Here is a 19,581-nt window from a genome sequence, read left to right on the forward strand (position 1 = left end):
GGGGCAGAAAGAGTACCCCCTGCTAGTCTTCAGCTGAATGTTATATAATCACTAGCAGTCTGTTAATGAAAGAAAGGAATGTCTTAAGGCTCAGAATGGCACCAGGCCCCTCACCCATAAGATGCATTTTGGGATAATTTTGACACCAGACGATTCATCCTGGGCCATAAAACGATTAACTTAAATCTTGCAGAAGGGCAGATTGCCAAACAAATAGTTTAGTTTTACATAGATTAGGGAAACAATATCTGAGTATAACAGACTGGTTTGTCAGGTAGGTTCTGAGCCATTGGGCTGAACCGACTTGAAGATAGAGTAAATGAGTAGTACATTAACATAACTTAAGACCAACATTTCCATAAGAAAAATGCATTGGTTAACTCAAGATTTGAGAGTAGTTAACTTCAGGTGAAACCAGGTGTCATTATGGCAACACAGTATTTTAAGAGAAACTTCCTTTGAAATTTGTATAGAGAAAAAAATATCGATAGTTGTTTCCTCCTGCCGCTTAAGAGAGATAAAAAGGTCTGACACTTGGAGGCTATTTCCTCCTTTTGGAGACCCCTGGCCTTCCTGCCTGTTACCGTCTCACCTGGATTATGGGGTTGACTAAAGTCAGCTTACTGCTTGGAAGGAGTTATGACCAACCTAGATAGTATATTAAAAAGCAGAGACATTGCTTTGCCAACAAAAGTTCGTCTAGTCAAGGCTATGGTTTTTCCCGTGGTCATGTATGGATGTGAGAGTTGGACTGTGAAGAAAGCTGAGCGCTGAAGAATTGATGCTTTTGAACTGTGGTGCTGGAGAAGACTCTTGAGAGTCCCTTGGACTGCAAGGAGATCCAACCAGTCCACTCTAAAGGAGATCAGTCCTGGGTGTTCATTGGAAGGACTGATGCTAAAGCTGAAACTCCAATACTTTGGCCACCTCATGCGACGAGTTGACTCACTGGGAAAGACTCTGATGCTGGGAAGGATTGGGGGCGGGAGGAGAAGGGGACGACAGAGAATGAGATGGCTGGATGGCATCACCGACTCAATGGACATGAGTTTGAGTGAACTCCGGGAGTTGGTGATGGACAGGGAGGCCTGGGGTGCTGTGATTCATGGGGTTGCGGAGAGTCAGACACGACTGAGCGACTGAACTGAACTGAACTGAAAGTCAGTTGACTAAGGGGAAAAATAATTGAAATCTAGTTTCCTAAAGATAGTGGAATGCACCAAAACCCAGATCTCTCTTACACATTTTCTGGAAACTATATGGAATAATCTAAAGCAAAGCCATGGATGATCCACACCTTTAGTACAACTAGAGAGCACTACAGTTTTCAAACTACCTGTAAGTAAAACTAAATATGGATGACAAATTGCAGAAGAGTTTTTATTAAGGTGTATTTCACATATAACACTATATTATTTTCAGGTATATAACAATGATTCAGTATTCGTATATATAAATAAATCTTAACACCCATCACCACACATAAGTAGACATTTTTTTTTCTGATTACAATGACAACTTTTTAAGATCTATTTTTTAGTGATTTTCAAATGTGCAGTATTACTATAACCACCATGCTTTACATTATATCCCATTACTAATTTCTTTTATAGCTGGAAGTTTGTATTTTTTTACTCCCTTTACCTATTTTGCCGACTCCCAGACCCTTGAATCTGATCTCTCTACCTGTGAGTTGACATTTTTGTGTTGCTCTTAGGTCCGCACATGAGGTCATACAGTGTTTCTCTAACTTACTCCACTTTGGCATAATGCCTTCAAATCCTATCCATAGTGTCACAAATGGCAAAGTTCCCTTCTTTATGGCTGAATAATTTTCCATTGTATACACATACACATTTTCTTATCGATTCATCTATCTTTGGATACTTAGTGTATTTTCCTGTCCTGGCTCTTGAACTAATGCTACAGTGAACACGGGGTGCAGATACCTTTTTCAGATAGTCATTTTTTTCTTTCAGATAAATATCCAGAAGATGAATTACTGCATCATGTGGTAGTTATTACATTTTTAACTTTTTGAGAAACATTCATACTGTTTTGCATAGTGGCTGCATCAATGTACACTGCCACCAACAATGTACAAATGTGTCCTTTTCTCCACATCCTTACCAACATTTATTTCTTGTCTTTTTGATGATAACCACTTTAACAGGAATGAGGTGATACTTCATCGTGGTTTTGATTTGTACTTCCCTGATGACTTTATATTGAGCATCTTTTCATGTGCTTACTGACCTTATGTATGTGTTCTTTAGAAAAATGAGTATTTTGCCCATTTATAACTGGAATTTTTTGCAATTGAGTTATGTGAGTTCTTTATATATTTTGGATACTAACCCCTTATCATATATTAATATATGATTTGTAAACATTTTCTCCCATTTGGTAGGTTGCTTTTTCATTTTGTTAATGATTTCCTTTGCTGTGCAGAAACTTTTTAGTTTGATGTAACCCTACTGTTTGTTCTTTCTTTGCCTTTGGCTTTGGTGTCAAATATAAAAAATTCATCACCAAGATCGATATCAGGTAGCTTATTACCTATAATTCCTTTTAGGGTTTTAGAGTGTTAGGCCTTAATGTCTTTAATTCATTTTGATTTAATTTTTGTGTAAGGTGTAAGTTGGGTCCAGTTTCATTCTTTTGCATGTAGCTATCCAGTTTTCCCAACAATACTTATTGAAGACTCTGTGCTTTTCCCGTTGTATATTCTAGGCTCCTTTGTTGTAAACTGATTGTCCATATAAGTGTGCATTTATTTCCCAGTTCTTTATTCTGCTCCATTAGTCTGTATGTCTATTTTAGACCAGTGCCATACAGTTTTGATCATTATAGTTTTGTAATATAGCTTGAAGCCTGAAGCCTCTAGCTTTGTTCTTCCAGTAGTTATTTTTTTAATTTTTGATGCAAACTTTTGTGGAGGACAAAGGATGTGTTAAAGGGTCTAGAAAATGGTCAAAAGGGATCTGGAAGTATAAAGCTTAAGGGTGAGCTCACAGTCTACTTCAGCTGTGAAAATACTGAAAAAAATGCAGGTATATACAAGCAGTCTCTTCTGGGAGAAGAAAGTCAAAAGGAACTGGGGCATGTCCTTTGGATTCTGAATGGTAAAAGGGGGAAAAAAATTCAAGAGGTGAAATTCAGGATCCTATAAGACAAATAACCATAAAAGAAAAGGGAGCACACAGCTGTCACCCACAAAAAATCCATTAAAGAAATTGTACTTCACTACACTGAGAGCAGAGAGCATTCTTAAACCCATAATCTTATAAATCATTCAAAATTGCCAAGCCTGTCTGTGAAGTAAATAGATCAAAGCAGTTTACTACTTCATAAAACCACCATAAAAAAAAGAAATGAGTATACATCTCAGCTGATGAAAATTTACTGAAAAATAAAAACAAATGCTAAGTAGCAGAAAATAATTACACACTATCTTAAACTGAAAAATCCTCAAACAAACATTTGGCAGTATGAGAAAAAAGCCACTTTAGGCACTCATGGAATATCCTCCTGAGGCTTCCAGAGGAATCTATTAGAGGATATGACTAGGGAAACTTTGGGAAAAGAAATGATTTGGACTAAAAGGTGGGGCTAAGGGTGGGAATATAATACATAAGTGTTATAACAAAGCTGAAATGAAGATAAGAGAAGGGAGAGAGGAAGGTGAAGTAAGCTCTATTTTGCAAATGGTCACGAGCACTCAGGGAATTCCCTTAATGACTGACAAATCAGACTGCAAAATGCCAAGAAAGCAGAGACTAACAGCTTTATCAAAAATACGTGTAAAAAGGCTACCCCCAAGGTGTTGGCCAGGATAGAGGGGTGGAAAAACCCTGAGCTCAACTCCCTTCACAAGCACACCAAAATCACAGCTATTTTTCTAATTAATTTATTTTAATCGGAAGCTAATTACAACATTGTGGTGGTTTTGCCATATATTTACATGAATCAACCATGGGTGTATGTGTGTCCCCCTGTGCCAAACCCCCATCTACCTCCCTCCCAATCCCATCCCTTTGGATTGTCCCAGTGTGCTGGCTTTGAGTGCCCTGTTTCCTGCATCGAACTTGGACTGGTCATCTATTTCACATATGGTAATATACATGTTTCAGTGCTATTCTCTCAAATCATCCCACCCTCGCCTTCTTCCACAGAGTCCAAAAGTCTGTTCTTTACATCTGTGTCTGTTTTGCTGTCTTGCATGTAGGGTCGCTGTTACCATCTTTCTAACTCCTATACAAATGTGTTAGTATACTGTATTGGTGTTTTTCTTTCTGACTTACTTCACTCTGTATAATAGGCTCCAGTTTCATCCACCTCATTAGAACTGACTCAAATGTGTTTCTTTTTTATAGCTGAGTAATATTCCATTGTATATATGCAAAATCACAACTCTATGGAGGACAATCATAGATGAAAAAGACTGGAACCTAATAGAAAAGATCTGCAACTGAAGACATAAAAAAGGAACCAAAATGAGACCAGTAGGCAGGGCAGACTCGATATAGTCAAGTCTCATAAACCTGGGTGGGTGACTCACAAACTGGAAAACAAATTTATTGCAGAGGTTCTCCTACAGGAGTGAGCGTTCTAAATCCCACATTGGGCTTTCCAGTCTGGGGATCCTGCACTGAGATGAGTCCTCAGACATTTTGCTTTGAAGACCAGTGAGGCTTAATTTCAGGAATCTCACAGGATTGGAGGAAAACAGACTTCATACTTAAAAGACACACCCAAAATCTCACACACTCTGCCAAGCTGCTGCCAAGTTGCTTCAGTCGTGTCCGACTCTGTGCGGCCCCATAGATGGCAGCCCACCAGGCTCCCCCGTCCCTGGGATTCTCCAGGCAAGAACACTGGAGTGGGTTGCCATTTCCTTTTCCAATGTGTGAAAGTGAAGTCGCTCAGTCGTGTCTGACTCTTAACGACCCCATGGACTGCAACCTACTGTGCTCCTCCGTTCATGGGATTCTCCAGGCAAGAGTTCTGGAGTGGGTTGCCATTACCTTTTCTGTCACATTCTCTAGGACCCAGAACGAAAGCAGAAATTTGATAGGAAACTGGGCCTAACTGACTTGCTAGTCCTGGAGGATCTCTAAGAGAGGCAAGGGGTGACTGTGGCACCCCGAGGATATAGACACTGTCAGCGGCCATTCATGGGAGTTGCTTCTGCCATGTGGACAGTGGTGTGGGTGGGTAGACTCTTCGCTCTAGCTCACTGACTCCAAGACTTGGCCCTGCCCAACAGCCTGTAGGCAGCAGTGCTGGGGTGCTGCAGTTCAGATCAGTGCAGTTTCTCAGTCATGTCCGTCATTGCAACCCCGTGCACTGCAGCACACCAGGCTTCCCTGTCCATCACCAACTCCCCGAGCTTGCTCAGACTCATGTCCATTGAGTGGGTGATGCCATCCCACCATCTCATCCTCTGTCATCCCCTTCTACTCTAGTCTGCAGTCTTTCCCAGCATCAGGGTCTTTTCCAATAAGTCAACTCTTCACATCAGGTGGCCAAAGTTTTGGAGCTTCAGCTTCAGCCCTTCCAATGAATATTCAGGACTGATTTCCTTTAGGACTACTGACTGGTTTAATCTCCTCGCAGGCCAAGGGACTTTCAAGAGTCTTCTCCAATACAACAGTTAAAAAGTATCAGTTCTTTGGCACTCACATTTCATTATGGTCAACTCTCACATCTATACATGACTACTGGAAAAAGCATAGCTTTGACTAGACGGACCTTTGTGGGCAAAGTACTGTCTCTCTTGTTTAATATGCTGTCTAGTTTTGCTATAGATTTTTTTCCAAGGAGCAAGCGTCTTTTAATTTCATGGCTACAGTCACCATCCTCACTGATTTTGGAGCCCAAGAAAATAATGTCTGTCACTGTTTCCATTGTTTCCCCATCTATTTGCCATGAAGTGATGGGACTGGAGGCCATGATGTTAGTTTTTTGAATGTTGAGTTTTATGCCAGCTATTTCAGTCTCCTATTTCACTTTATTCAAGAAGCAAGAGCAAGTTCCTCTTTGCTTTCTGCTACAAGGGTGGTGTTATCTGCATATCTGAGTTTATTGACGTTTCTCTCAGCAATCTTGATTCTACCTTGTGCTTCATCCAGTCCAGCATTTCTCATGATGTAAGTTAAATAAGCAAGGTGACAATATACAGCCTTCACAAACTCCTTTCCCAATTTGGAACCAGTCTGTTGTTCCATGTCCATTTCTAACTGTTGCTTCTTGGCCTGCATACAGATTTCTCAGGAGGCAGTTAAGGTGACTTGGTATTTCCATGTCTAAGACTTTTCCACAGTTGGTTGTGACCCATGCAGTCAAATGCTTTAGCATAGTCGGTAAAAGAACAGTAGATGCTTTTCATTTTTTTTTCTATGATCCAGTAGATGTTGGTTGGCAATTTGATCTCAGGTTTCTCTGCCTTTTCTAAATCTAGCTTGAAGATCTAGAAGTTATTGATTCACATACTGTTGAAGCCTGTCTTGGAGAAATTTGAGCATTACTTTCTTAGTGTGAGATGAGTGCAATTGTATGGTAGTTTGAGCATTCTTTGGCATTCCCTTTCTTTGGGATTGGAATGAAAACTGACATTTTCCAGCACTGTGGTCACTGCTGAGTTTTCCAAATTTGCTGGCATATTGAGTGCAGCACTTTCATAGCATCATCGTTTAGGATTTAAAATAGCTCAACTGGAATTCCATCACCTCCACTAGCTTTGTTCATAGTGATGTTTCCTACGGCCCACTTGATTTCACACTCCAGGATGTCTGGCTTTAGGTGAGTGATCACATCTTCCTGGTTATCTGGTTATCTGGGTCGTTAATATCTTTTTTATATTGTTCTGTGTTTTTGACACCTCTTCTTACTATCTTATGCTTGTTTTAGGTCCATACCATTTCTGTCCTTTATTGTGCCCATCTTTGCATGAAATATTCCCTTGGTATCTCTCATTTTCTTGAAGAGATCTCTACCTTTTCCCATTCCATTGTTTTTCTCTATTTCATTGCAGTGATCACTTAGGAAGACTTTATCTCTCCTTGCTATTCTTTGGAACTCTGCATTCAGATAGATATATCTTCCTTTCTCTGCTTTGCCTTTTGTTTCTCTTCTTTTCCCAGCTCTTTGTAAGATCTCCTCAGACAACCATTTTGCCTTTTTGTCTTTCTTTTTCTTAGGGATGGTTTTGATCACCCCCTTGGTACAATGTTATGAACCTGAGAAAATGCCTCAGGCCAAGAAACTAACTGGGTTAATTAGTGAATACATCCCCACCCATTTACCACAGGCTGTCTGAAGACTGCTGGAGCCCACAGCCACTACTGGACATGGTCCTACCAATTAGAGAGCCCAGGACATAGCTCCATCCATCAGGTGACAGACAACGGTTACAAGGAAACCAAAATCCCACAGCATGTGTACCCAGTGTGCCACAGCAGGTTAGACCCTGCCCTGGGGTCAAGTGGGGCCTGGCCATACCCAATAGCAGGCCAACCCAAACTTCAGGATACCCTGGACCCTGTACCAAACTGTGTCAGGAATGTCTCTGTAACCAACCAGTGATCCAAAAAAAACTCTACGATTCCTGTGCTCTGGAGCCAGGCTCCATGACCCCGTTATGCCTGCCAGTAGTCCAGCATTAGTCACAGGATCCACTGGGTTTTGCAGTCTGCCACCTTGTAACCCGGCCCTGTCAGCCAGCACCTGGCAGCTTTTGCACAAAGCAGGACCTGGCAGTCAACCAGACCAGGGACCAATAAAGTCTACAAGACTGTCCACACAATCAGACCAACACAACAGAAGGACCTGCATAGCCCTCATAGGGGAAACTTCTAAAGCATATAGTTTGCGTGACAAGAGGGAAGTGTGCTGCTTGGATGCATAGGACATCTTGTACAAAAGCGCACTTCTCTAAGGTTGGGAAATATAAATAATCTACCAGATACATAAAAATACAAACAGAAATTTAGGCAAAATGAAGCAACAGAGGAACATGTTCCAGATGAAGTAACAAGATAAAACATCAGAAGGAGAACTAAGTGAAGATAGGCAGTCTATCTGAGTAGAGTTCAGGGTAGTGATGATAAAGATAGTCAAAAGGACTTGTGAAAGAATGGATGCACAGAGCAGGAAGTTAGTAGTTTATAACAAAGAATTAGAAACCATAATGGGGCCGGGCAAGGAGAGTCAGAGGATCGGCTTGAGCAGGACACTGTGGACACTTGAGGCCGATCATCCTGCGTGCAGGGGGCTGGCCTGTGCACAGCAGCGCCCCTGGCCTCCACCCGCTCGAGGCTGGGAGCAGCCAACACCCCCCGCCAGGTGTGACAACCAAAGATGCCTTTAAGGGTGAAGTGAAAATGTCAGTCGCTCAGTTGTGTCCGAATCTTTGGGACCCCATAGACTGTAACCCACCAGGTTCTTTTGTCCATGGGATTCTCCAAGCAAGAATACGGGAGTGGGTTGCCATCTCCTCCTCCAGGGGATCTTCCCAACCCAGGGATCGAACCTAGGTCTCTGATGTCTCCTGCCTTGGCAGGCGGGATCTCTGCCACCTGAGCCATGGGGGAAGCCCAAAGATCCTTGAGATGTGGCCAGACGTCCTCTGGGGGAACAACCTCGAGTGCCCGTGAGGGAGACCCAGTGCTCCAAGGGAAGGCTGAAAGGTCACCTCCTCAGGCCCCGAAGAACAGTTCCTCCCTCTAGGTCTCATCACACCGTACAGCACTTACTACAGCAGCTTTCTGAGTCTCCCCCCTGCAGATTACCCCACTTCCCGAAGATGGGCTGGGTCCCCGGCTCTCTTTCCCGGGTCCAGCGCTGTGCTTTTCACTAACAGCACTCGCTGGACACCCTGAGCTGGTTCTCAAAGCCAAGTCGATGTCATGGGTCTTGTGTCCTTGGGGCGCCAGGGCTCCAGGTTCACCACCTGAATGGCTTCTTCCAAACTACCGGGATGGGCCAGGTGAAATGCCTTGCGAAGCTCAGTGAAGGCGACAGCTCCTTCCCTGACAGACACCTGGCTCAAGAATGCAGACATCCAATCTTGTCTCAGACCCCCTTCTTTCTTATAAATGCCAGGCTGATTTTTCTTTGTTTTCTGTTTTTTTTTTTTTGGCTGCACCACGCGGCATCAGGATCTCAGTTCCCCCATCAGGGATCGAACCTGCACCCTCTGCAGTGGGAGCTCGGAGTCTTAACCACTGGACCTCCAGGGACGTCCTGGCAGTCTGGTTCAATGCTTATCCAATAACAAAACCGTTTCGTTCTTTTCTGCCTCTGTGGGAGGGATCCACTGGGTCCCCAGGAAGCTTTCTCTTTAACTGGCCCCCTCCCCTGCAGGGTTTGTGCCTTGGCCTGGGGAGCCCAGCTTACCGTGGGTGGAGGGGATCCTCTTCCGATGAGCGGCAGGATCTCGTAGCGCGGGTTCCCGCGGAACAGCGCGGCTTGGTTCCTGAGGGGTGGACGGGGGTGAGGAGCGTTCAGGGCGGGAACACAGGTGTGTGCCTGGGTTTCTGCAGGAGGGTCCCAGGGTGTGCAGAAGGGAGATGGGATGGGACCACAGACAGAGGGGAGGGAGAAGCAGCAGAGAGCGGGTGATGGGGCCAGGGGAAACGCGGCTTGAGGCAAAGGACCTGACACCTGCAGGGGCTCTTCTTCCAGCACGAGATGCTCTGGGGTTGGGGGAGGGCCCACACTCAGGCATCCCAACTGCAGCCAGGGGACCAGCTGGCCTCGGACGCCTTCCTCCCCGGCCCTGGTCCCCTGGACCCAAACATGCCCCCACCCGCAGATCCAGCTCCCCGAAGGCCAGGAAAAGCACCGCCGCCCCAGCCTGGCATGTTGTGGGGAGGCCCCGGGAGCCCCGTCGTACATGTACTCTGAGACGGGGGCGTTGGAGATGGTCTGGGCCCGGTGCAGCTGCCCAGGCTGCTGCTGTAGCTGCAGAAGCTGCGAAGCTGCCCCCGAGGTGGGTTGTGGGCGGCGATGCGCCGGGCCTGGGGTTGAAGGGGTCGTCGTCGTCGATGTCGTCATAGTCCCTGTCCCTAGGATGACACGCAGGACACGGCCGTGAGGGTTGGGGGGTGGGGGGGGCCAGGCAGTGGGGTCCCGGCCCGCTTCCCAATCTTTCCTCCCAGGACTCCCCCTTGGCTGCAGGTGTCTCCTTGAGGTTCTCTGAAAGCATGGTCTTCAGCCCTGCCTTACACATATTACTCTGCCCCGTTCCCAACTGCACACCCACCTCCTCCAGGCAGCCCACCCTGCTGACCACCTGCACACTGACCCTCCCTACCCTGCCTCCTTTTCTGATTACTCTCGAGACACTGAAATGCTCTCTTGTCTGTCTCCTCCATGAGACTATAGGTGCCCTGGCAACAGCGCTACAATCTGTTCCTTCCGGGATTCTGGGGGCACCCCTCCCTGCAGCAGCATCATCCCGCAAAGTCCTGCAGAGGAAGAGGAGAGAAGCTAAGGAGGCCAGGCTGTGGCACGATGCCCTCGTCATCCTTGGTCCTGCTCTGGGCCCCTCCAACCTCCTTCTGGAGTCCTGCCTGGACTTTCAGGGACACTGCAGCAGAAAGCCAGCCAGCCTGTTGGGGTTGAATGCCCGGTCCCCCTGCTGCTCTTCTCCACCCCAGGCTTTCAGTTCTCAGCTCAGCGGGAGAGCAGAGCCTCCCGCCTCCTTCCCCAGGAAGCCCACCTGGTGGCACAGTGCTTCCATGCCCCCGGCCCCAGGCAGATCATGACGGAAAAGGTCAGGGCAGCCAGGAGGGAGAAGAGGCCGAGGTACAGCAGGCCCTCGAGGCCGTCGTAGCAGATGCCATGTCCAGGTAGTCCTGGAGGAGGAAGAGGGACACGCAGCTGCACGGGGAGAGCGGCACTGCCGGGGGTCCCAGCTGGTCTCTGGAAGCCCCTCTCTCCCAGCCTGGGCTCCCCTCCCTCATCCCCGGCACAGTGTATACCCACAAAGGGTCCACGTTCGGGACCCCGACACGACGGGGCGCTTCTTGGTTCTGTCTCTACCAATTTGCTGAAAATACCGACTGTGTGCTGGGCTCGGAACAGGACAGATGACGAGCTTGCGGGTGGGGGAGTCAGAGGGCAGAGGGCATTTAATCTGAGGCCAGGACAGCAGGGAAGCGGAGCGAGCCTGCAGCCTCTGAGGCAAAGGGGCCAGGCTCGGCGTGTTCAGGAAGGACGGAGAGGTCAGTTGAGGACACACAAGATGGCGCCAGGTCATGCTGGACCTCACAGTGCAGCTGAGGAGGAGCCTGAATATAACCCAAGGTGATGGGAAGACATGGGTGGGCTTGGGGACGGAAGGCTGTGATCCAATCCGGTTTTTAAAAGGCTGCTCTGGCTGCTGTATATGAAAGGTAAGAGGGTGGGAGAAAGCGGGGACCGGTTAGGAGGCCACGGCTGTCACCCAGGGGAGCAGGGTGGTGCTTGGACCAAGGCGGGGGTTGTGGGGGGGACAGAAGCGGATGGAGCAGGGTGGATCCGAGGGTACAGTTGTGAGCACTCGCTGAGGGATGGGGTGTGGAGATGGGGGAGGAAGGAAGGGTACTGGGGCCACCACCTGCTCTCAGCTCTCAAGTCAGGCTGCCAGGGTTGGAAACCCAAGGCATGACTCGACAGCTCTGGAATCTTCGGTAAGCTGCTGCTGCTGCTGCTAAGTCACCTCAGTCGTGTCCGACTCTGTGTGACCCCATAGACGGAAGCCCACCAGGCTCCCCCGTCCCTGGGATTCTCCAGGCAAGAACACTGGAGTGGGTTGCCATTTCCTTCTCCAATGTGTGAAAATGAATTTCATAGATAAAAAGATATATACATCTGTCCATCTGTCTATCCATCCATCCATCCAAATTCACACACAAATTGCTATCTACAACATTTCTCATGAAATATCAGGTATTTCACCGTCTGACAGTGAGGACTAAACGATAGATCGGATGTACAGTGCGCAGAACAAGGTGGAAGCCAGGGACTCAGTAAACTGCAGCCGTGATCATCATGACTGTTCGCTCAGAATCCACGTGCGATGTGAGAGCTTGTCCACATACACTGGCTGGCTTCCTGCTTTGGAGGCGAGGAGGGCTCACATGCGCCCAGCATGCTCGCTGCATGGATGTCTGATATTGCAGATTCCTAGAGACGACCCTGGCAATGAGGGCGGGGTGTCCACTGGCGACTCAGGAACCGGATGGGCTGACCAGATGGCTGGGGGTCTGTGCGCCAGGGAACAGCCCTTCTCATGCAGCTCAGGGTGCCCCGAAACAGACCCAACTCTCCGTACCCCCACCCCTGGTACCTTTCTCTGCTTGCGTCTCCCCGGCTCAGCACTGGAGAGAATCTAGAAGCCAGACACTCTTCCCTCCCATCCCCCTGAGTCAGGCAATCACTCTCCCAGCCTCTGCTGGCTTCTCCCTGGGACGATGTGGCCTGCTGGGGTGACCCCCCCTCGCCCTCCGCCTGCCCCCCAGGGCCACCCCGCACCTTGTGCAGCCCCCGGCAGTCCAACAAGGCGGTCTGCTGGTGGAGGACGGACTCGGATGAGTTCAGCAGGAGCGGGATTTCAAGCAGATCTTTCTGAAGCAGGAAGAGGCGGACATGCGGTCAGACCGAGAGGCAGAGAGTGAGGGACGAAACCGCAGACGCAGCTTCGGCAGAGAGGCCTCTAAAGCCACAGGGAGGGGACCGGCTTTCTCTCCCCAGCCCGGCCCCAAGGGGAGGGCCGGCCGCCTCACCTCTGCGGTGGGGAAGCGGGACGCGGCAAACGGCAGCCGTCCTGCCACCTGGATCTGCATGGCGCTCAGCGAGCGCTGGAAGACGGCCAGGGCCTGGGAGAGACCGCAGCCCGCCTGAGGTTTACTCCCAGGAGCCCCCTGCTGCCTGCTTCCCCTGCAGCTGCAGTCACATCCCTGATCGGGGACGGCCCTTCCGGCTGGCAGGAGACTTTCCCTCAGCCCTCAGCCTTCCCGAGAGCTGCACCGTCCACCTGCTTCCTGCTACTCGAAGTGTCCTGCTGGGACAGCCTGGTCGGGGAGCTTGTGAGAAATGTAGAATCTGGGGCCCGCCCAGACTTAAGCGCAACCTCTGCACGGAAACCAGCATCCAGGGTGATGGATGGGCATGCAAGCTGACCAAGAGCCCCCTGCACAGGACCCCAAAGCAGCAAGGAACAGCCAGGCACCTCCACCTTACTGGTCAGTGCTGCGGCTGACCACTGGGGGGCGCTGGGGGCAGGGTGAGAGCTGGGCCCGGGGAGCAGTACCTGCTGGAGGGGGCTGCTTGTGCTCTGACGGCAGTACAGGTGGTATCGGGTCACCTCTGCAAGGCAAAGCCACTGGAGTCAGGCAGAAGCTCACACGTGACCCGTGCTCATCCATCCTCCGTGGCCAGGCCCGTCCCCGAGCTCCCGAAGGAGGCAGCTTCTAAGACCCGGCCCATTGGTTCGGCGGGACCTGAAGGACAGTGATGGGGTGGCTCTGGGTGACTACAGGACTGACAGGGAAAGTAGGGCACCGTCTGGGGCCTCCCTGGTGGCTCAGACGGCAAAGAATCCGCCTGCAGTGTGGGAGAGCCCTGGGTGGGGAAGAAGCCCCGGAGAAGGGAATGGCTACCCACTCCAGTATTCCTGCCTGGAGAATCCCATGGACAGAGGAGTCTGGTGGGCTACAGGCCACGGGGTCCCAGAGTCGGACATGACTGAGCGCCTAACGCTTTCATTTTTTCTCAGGGGCACAGTCTGGCTGACCGCGGGCCTGGACCGAGCATCCCAGGCGGCTCTGAAAACAGCAGCTGAGATCCTTACCGGGGTGGACCTGGCCCTCTGTGACGTTCAGGATGAAGGTGTCTGGAGATGCGCAGAAGTCGCTGGTGCCCTGAGCCAGGGAGAAACAGGAGAGGTGGAGGAAAGTCACACACTCCCAGGAACTCAGACCCGGCTGGGCAAGAACTGTCAATGGCCAGCCTCCCTGGGGTGGGTCCTGGCTTTGCCCCTGCCTGGCTCTCTTAACTTTAGAGACAAAGGCTTAGCCTAGGTCTCAGCGTCTTCATCAATCACACAGGAGATACTCTCTTCTCCTAATGAATCAATCCACGCAGCGTACTCAGAAAAGTGACGGGCAGACAGACAGCAGGCACTCTGTGCTGTTACCTTTGATTTCTGAATGCCTCTCCCGGGAGGGACCCAGGTGAGGGAAGGGGATGCTACGGGATACTTTCTGGAGTTATCTGCACCACAACCTCGTCTGCCAGTCTCTCAAGCCCGCCCCCACTCCGGGGGGTGTCCATCTATGAAGCCTGCCCCAGAATCTCTTCCTAAAGAGTTACAGAGGTGCTGAGTCCATCTCTGAGCTTTTGGGTCCGGGTCTTGTTGTGATGGGAGGTCAGGACGGGCACAGGGCTGAGAGGGGACGCAGGCTCCAGGCTCTGCTGTGGCCATGCCGGGGCACCACCAAGGGCCCACGGGGCCGAGTGGCGGAAGGTCTGCGCCCTGGAAGAGGTGGCTGCGAGGACGCCGCCCTCTGAGCCAGGCCCTCCGCAGATCTGGCCTGGGGGGGTGCGGCGGGACACTGGGTAGAGGGGGGCTCCCACCTTTCAGGTCACCTCGTGACCCTCCTAGAAAGGGAATAAACATGCAGGAAACCAACGGACCAGTGGGAAAGGTTGAAGGCAAAAGGAGAAGAGGGCGGGAGAGGATGGGACGGTCGGATAGCATCACCGAGCTCAACGGACATGAACTTGGGCGAACTCCGGGAGATGGTGAGGGGCAGGGAGGCCTGGCGCGCCGCAGTCCGTGGGGTCGCAAAGAGTCGGACACGACTGAGCGACTGAACGACAACAGCAAACCGATGGACACTGACCACACGCCTCCCGGGGCCACCGATCTGTCTCGCCCCAGCAACAAGCCTTCGCGGAAAGTGCCGGTCTCCTGCCCATCCTACACAGGAGGAAATGAGGCCTGGGGAACTTCAGGAACGTTCCTGGGGCCCCCTGCCGGGGAGGGGGCATGCTCGGTGGCCAGAGCACCTGGGTGACCTGCCATCCTCTCGCAGAGGCCACTTCTCCCCGCTCCTTCTCCTTGGGCGCTGGCTTTGCTCTCTGCCTCACACTCTGGACTGTACAGCGGGGTGGCCGAGCAGGCAGGGCTCAGTTCCCTGGCTCCCACCTGCCTCCTCATCACGTTCTTTCTAAAAAATATTCATTTGACTGTGCGGGGTCTCAGTTGCGGTTCGCGCAATCTTTAGCTGGGGCTCGGGGACTCCAAGTTGCGGTGTGTGTGGGTTCTAGTTCCCTGACCAGGGATCGAACCCAGGTCCCCTGCACCGGGAGCTCGGAGTCTCAGCCACTGGACCACCAGGGAAGCCCCCAGCACGTTCTTGGGGGACAGTTCTCCTTCCTGGAGACCCTTTCTGGGGGGACAGGGGAGGGAGCAGGTGAGGCCATAGTTTTGGTGCTCTGCCCCACAGCTCTCAAAAACAAGAGCAGCCCCAGAAAAACAGGCTGGGCGGGCAGGGGCAGTGGCCGCACAAAAGCTCCCCACAACAGCCTCGGAGGGCCTGGTTCCTTCTGCCCCACTTCCTATTAAAATGCAGCAGGAGCCGCAGCCCCGGCAAAGGCCCAGTCACTGCCTCACCCTCGCCCTCTCTCACACAAGGGCCTGATTAATCGAATTAGGGAGATGGCCTTTCTCTGCAGCTCCCTGGCCGCCCGGGGTGCCCTCGGCTGGGAGCTGCAACACAGAAGCCTGCTGAGAGGGAGGAGACCCCGCTGGGAAGGAGCAGGCTCCCCAAGGGGCGCCCACGGTGGCCAGCTGGAGGCACCCAGGGAGGGCCCGCCGTGGGCAAGCTTCCCTGGGCCCACTCTTGTCCCCGGACAAGCGGGGCTGTCTGCCAGGCAGCTGTGCGTGTGGCCTCGGCCAGCAGCCACCCTCCCTGGACCCTGTTCAGCCCGCCTAGCTCCAGATGATGTCAGGATGCGTTTGACCGCGACCTGGGCCCTCCCGCTGGCTCAGACGGTAAAGAATCCGCCTGCCATTCGGGAGACCTGGACTCAATCCCTGGGTTGGGAAAAGCCCCTGGAGAAGGGAATGGCTACCCACTCCAATATCCTGGCCTGGAGAATCCCATGGACTGAGGAACCTGGCGGGCTACAGTCGTCCACAGGGTTGCAAAGAGTGGACATGACTGAGCGACTTTCACTTGAGACCTCCTACTCTGCTCTTCCCTGTACCTGGAGGGGCCCCAGCCCTGGGGACGTAGGCTCCTGCCTGCCCAGGGCTCACTCACTGTGTGGTGTGGGGAGGGGGGACAAAGCAGCAGAGACCCACCTCCCCATTCTGGACAAGCTCTGCCTAGAGCTACTCAGACAAGCAGCACCAGGGTCCATGCATTCTGGGGACATCGTGGAGGTCAGGGTCACCAGCCGGCCCCATCACTGGGCCAGGCACGCATTTGGGTAGAGGGCTTCCCGTGGGAGCCCCCCTCCCCGCCCCGCCTTTTTTCTCCCAGATCGAAAGGGCAGAATGGACGCAGGTCACAGGTTTGCTCTGTGGCCCTTAAGTCAGCTAAGGGGTTCTCTGAAATCCCCGTAAATCTGCCCCTCTGTCACAAACACACACAGACACGCAGCCTCTACCACCACTGTGTCGATCCACATGGGGCTGTGATGATCTGCCTATGAGCTGAAACTTAAGAGGAAACGTCCCGTTCTTCTGATTCGTCCATCTCCAGGCACCCACACCCCCGAGAGCCACGTAGCCGAAGGTCAAATGAATGAATGAACGCTGTGCACTCAGCTCCTCTGGAGCGTTTGGTCCACCAGAGACCGAGCGCACCGGCCTAGCTGGCTTCCGCCCACACTCCAGACACCCTGTGTGTGTGTCTGTTTCTGTTTGTTCTTTTTTTAACATTTCAAGGTGCCACAAGGGGAAACACACACCACTGTGAACCGGACAGTGTGTGTGAGTCCAAGCGCAGGGGACGGGAGGCCCCCTTCTGCTTTCTGGACGCGGGGAGGAGGGCCCAGGAGTGCGCACTGAGGCCCAGGGGCGCTTCCGGGATGGGGCTCGAGACCCGCCCTGTCCCACCATCTGGGCTCAGCGCTTCACACCCAGAGGAGGCCCCTGGTCCCTCGTCCCCGGCCGTACAGGCCGTGGCAGGAGGGTAAAGGATCAGGATTCAGGCCTCTTATCTTGGCTCTACCCCCAAATGCCTCGTGACCCCGGGGCAAGCCTCTTCCTTTCCCGGGGCCTGTGTCCCCATCAAAAGGGATGAGCCAAGCCCCTTTAGGTCCCAGACTCTCGGATTCTTGGTGAGGGACTGAGACCAGAAGCTGGCCCTGCCCTGGGGACACTGGACGGGACACATCGACGCACCGCCAGACCGAAGACCACCTGGGCGGACCACCCGGCACCCCCACGGCCCTCAACTCACCACGGCCCTGGCAGCGTCAGCAGCCGGGGACGTCCAGCTGAGGAGCAGGGCCAGCACTCCGCAGCAGAGCATCCTAGAGGAGAAGCAGCCGCCGGCAGGGTCCCGGCAGAGGCTGGCAGGTGGGGGCCCCGTGGTGGCTGCCCAGCCCCCAGCCTTCGGGGCCCTTCCTCTCGGCTATGACCTTGTACCCCCTGGTTCTCAGTGGCCCCCAGGGCAGCCCCAGCCTGGGCCCTGACACCGCCCCGCTGACTGTCGGCAGAGGGATACGGACCGATGTCCGGGGCACAGGTCGCCAAGGGAAGAGATGGCAGCAAGGGCGCGAGGTGAGCGGCTCTAACAGCTCAGCTGCGGGACAGTCAGGCCCAGAAGGCAGGGGCTGGAGGGGGGAAACCCGCCCCTGGCTTGGTGTCCAGATGGCAGGACGGTGGCTGCTGCCCCCACCCCGCCCCCGGGCCGGGTGCTGAGGGGGAGGGAGGCGGTGTCAGGCTGCCCCTGCTGCCCACATGCCCCCGGCCCCCCAGGCCCTCATCCCTCTGGACGGTGGCACCGTCACTCCCCACGCTTGGCCAGCTCTTCCCCCAGCCCCAGAGGCAGGCTACTCACAAGGCCAGGAGGTACCTTGAGCGCTTGGCCAGACCCAGGCAGGCGAGGAGGCAGAGAGGACCAGGTCCAGGATGAACAGCAGGCGGTAGGAGAGCCACCTGGGCGGAGCGGGAGGGGCGGTCAGGGGAGCACTGCCCGCCCGGGGCCCCTGGCCCGCTGGCCTGATCGAGGGACTAACTGCCCATAGCCGGTGGCTACGCTGATGAGACCGGGGGCCAGCCCTGCCCCGGACAGCAAGAACCCAGTGTGCACGGTGGACAGCCCTTGGGGTTCAGGGGGCTGCACCGCGGCCTGTGCCTGGCCAAAGGAGTCACCCTCCCTCCCCCGGCTGAGTGTCTGAACCAGCACTGTCTCCTAGAACTTTCTGCAGCGATGGACACGGACCACCTACGCACTGACCACTCTCTGCCGCTACCTACGCGTGGCTGAGAACGTGAAACATGGCTGATACAACCGAGGAAGCGAATTTCTCCTTTTACTTTCTTTTCTCCCTTTAGAATTGAAGCATAGTTGCAATACAATATTATGTAAGTCACAGGCGTGTAAAAATGACTCACAATTTTTAAAGGTTACACTCTCTGTATAGTTACTATAAAATACTGGCCATACTCATGTTGTACAATATGGACCCTTTATCTTAGTTTTAACTTACTGTTTACCGTGCACGGGAGCGCAGCTGCTCTACCACGGTGTGACCGTTTCCGGCGAACAGTAAAGCCACGCAGTTAATCACATACATGTGCCCCCCTTTCAGTGACTTCATCTTTTGCTGTGGGCCATGCGGGATCGTCCTCAACCAGGGGTTGAACTGCACCCCTGCAGCAAAAGTGCAGAGTCTGAACCACTGGACTGCCAGGGAAGTCCCTCATAGCCTTTGTTCCAACAGCCACACGTGACCAGTGGCCACGCCATGGACGGAGCAGGTCTAAGTCGTCTCTCGGCAGCCTCCTGGGAGGCATGTATTTGGACCCTGGTTCCCGTTGCTTCTAGAAGACACACACAGTGTCAGACCAGGCGAGGTCTGACGCATCTATGCCACGGATCATAGTTTTGATGGATCATAGCCACGGATCTAAGAAAGCTCCTAAGAGGCCTGCATCTTTAACAATGGCGCGACGCAAGAAGAGTAAGTAGCTCCTGTTCTTCACAACGAGAGAAATTCCAAACCCAGCACTGCGTGGGAAGCCAGTGCTCTTGGCAGAGTAAACCAGCGCTCGGAGTGGCAAGGGGATGATTAGACCACCTAGTTCTGGGGGTAAAAGCAGTCCAAGGAGGGCTCCACAGGTCAGGACCCCCATCGTTCATTCGCTTTCCCCACAGGGCAGGAGAAGCATCGGGATGGTCAGGGGCACCTCGGGGGAGCTCTCTCACCTGAGACTGAGGGGCTCAGCTGGGCCGTTTCTGAGCCCTGACGTCCTGGGGTGGGAGGGGTAAGCACAACCCTAAGTCTCTGACCTCTCCTGAGAGGGGCTCTGGGCAGAGACCTCAGGGTCCGGAGGAAAAGCGCTTTCCC

The 19,581-nt window shown here is 52.5% G+C and overlaps 1 protein-coding gene and 1 pseudogene across 2 annotated transcripts in view; one reads left to right on the forward strand and one right to left on the reverse strand.

Annotated features, from left to right (window-relative positions):
- The window catches only part of LOC129542658 (putative RNA-binding protein 46), a 141,751-nt gene that overhangs the window by 76,881 nt on the left and 45,289 nt on the right, over positions 1–19,581 (forward strand). The gene's annotated exons all lie outside the window — the stretch shown is intronic.
- LOC129542164 (protein tweety homolog 2-like) lies at positions 1,360–17,835 on the reverse strand (annotated as a pseudogene).

Source organism: Moschus berezovskii, chromosome 19 (genome assembly GCF_049115385.1).
Source record: "Moschus berezovskii isolate FMDL1 chromosome 19, NW_MosBer_1.0, whole genome shotgun sequence".
NCBI classification, from domain to species: domain Eukaryota; kingdom Metazoa; phylum Chordata; class Mammalia; order Artiodactyla; family Moschidae; genus Moschus; species Moschus berezovskii.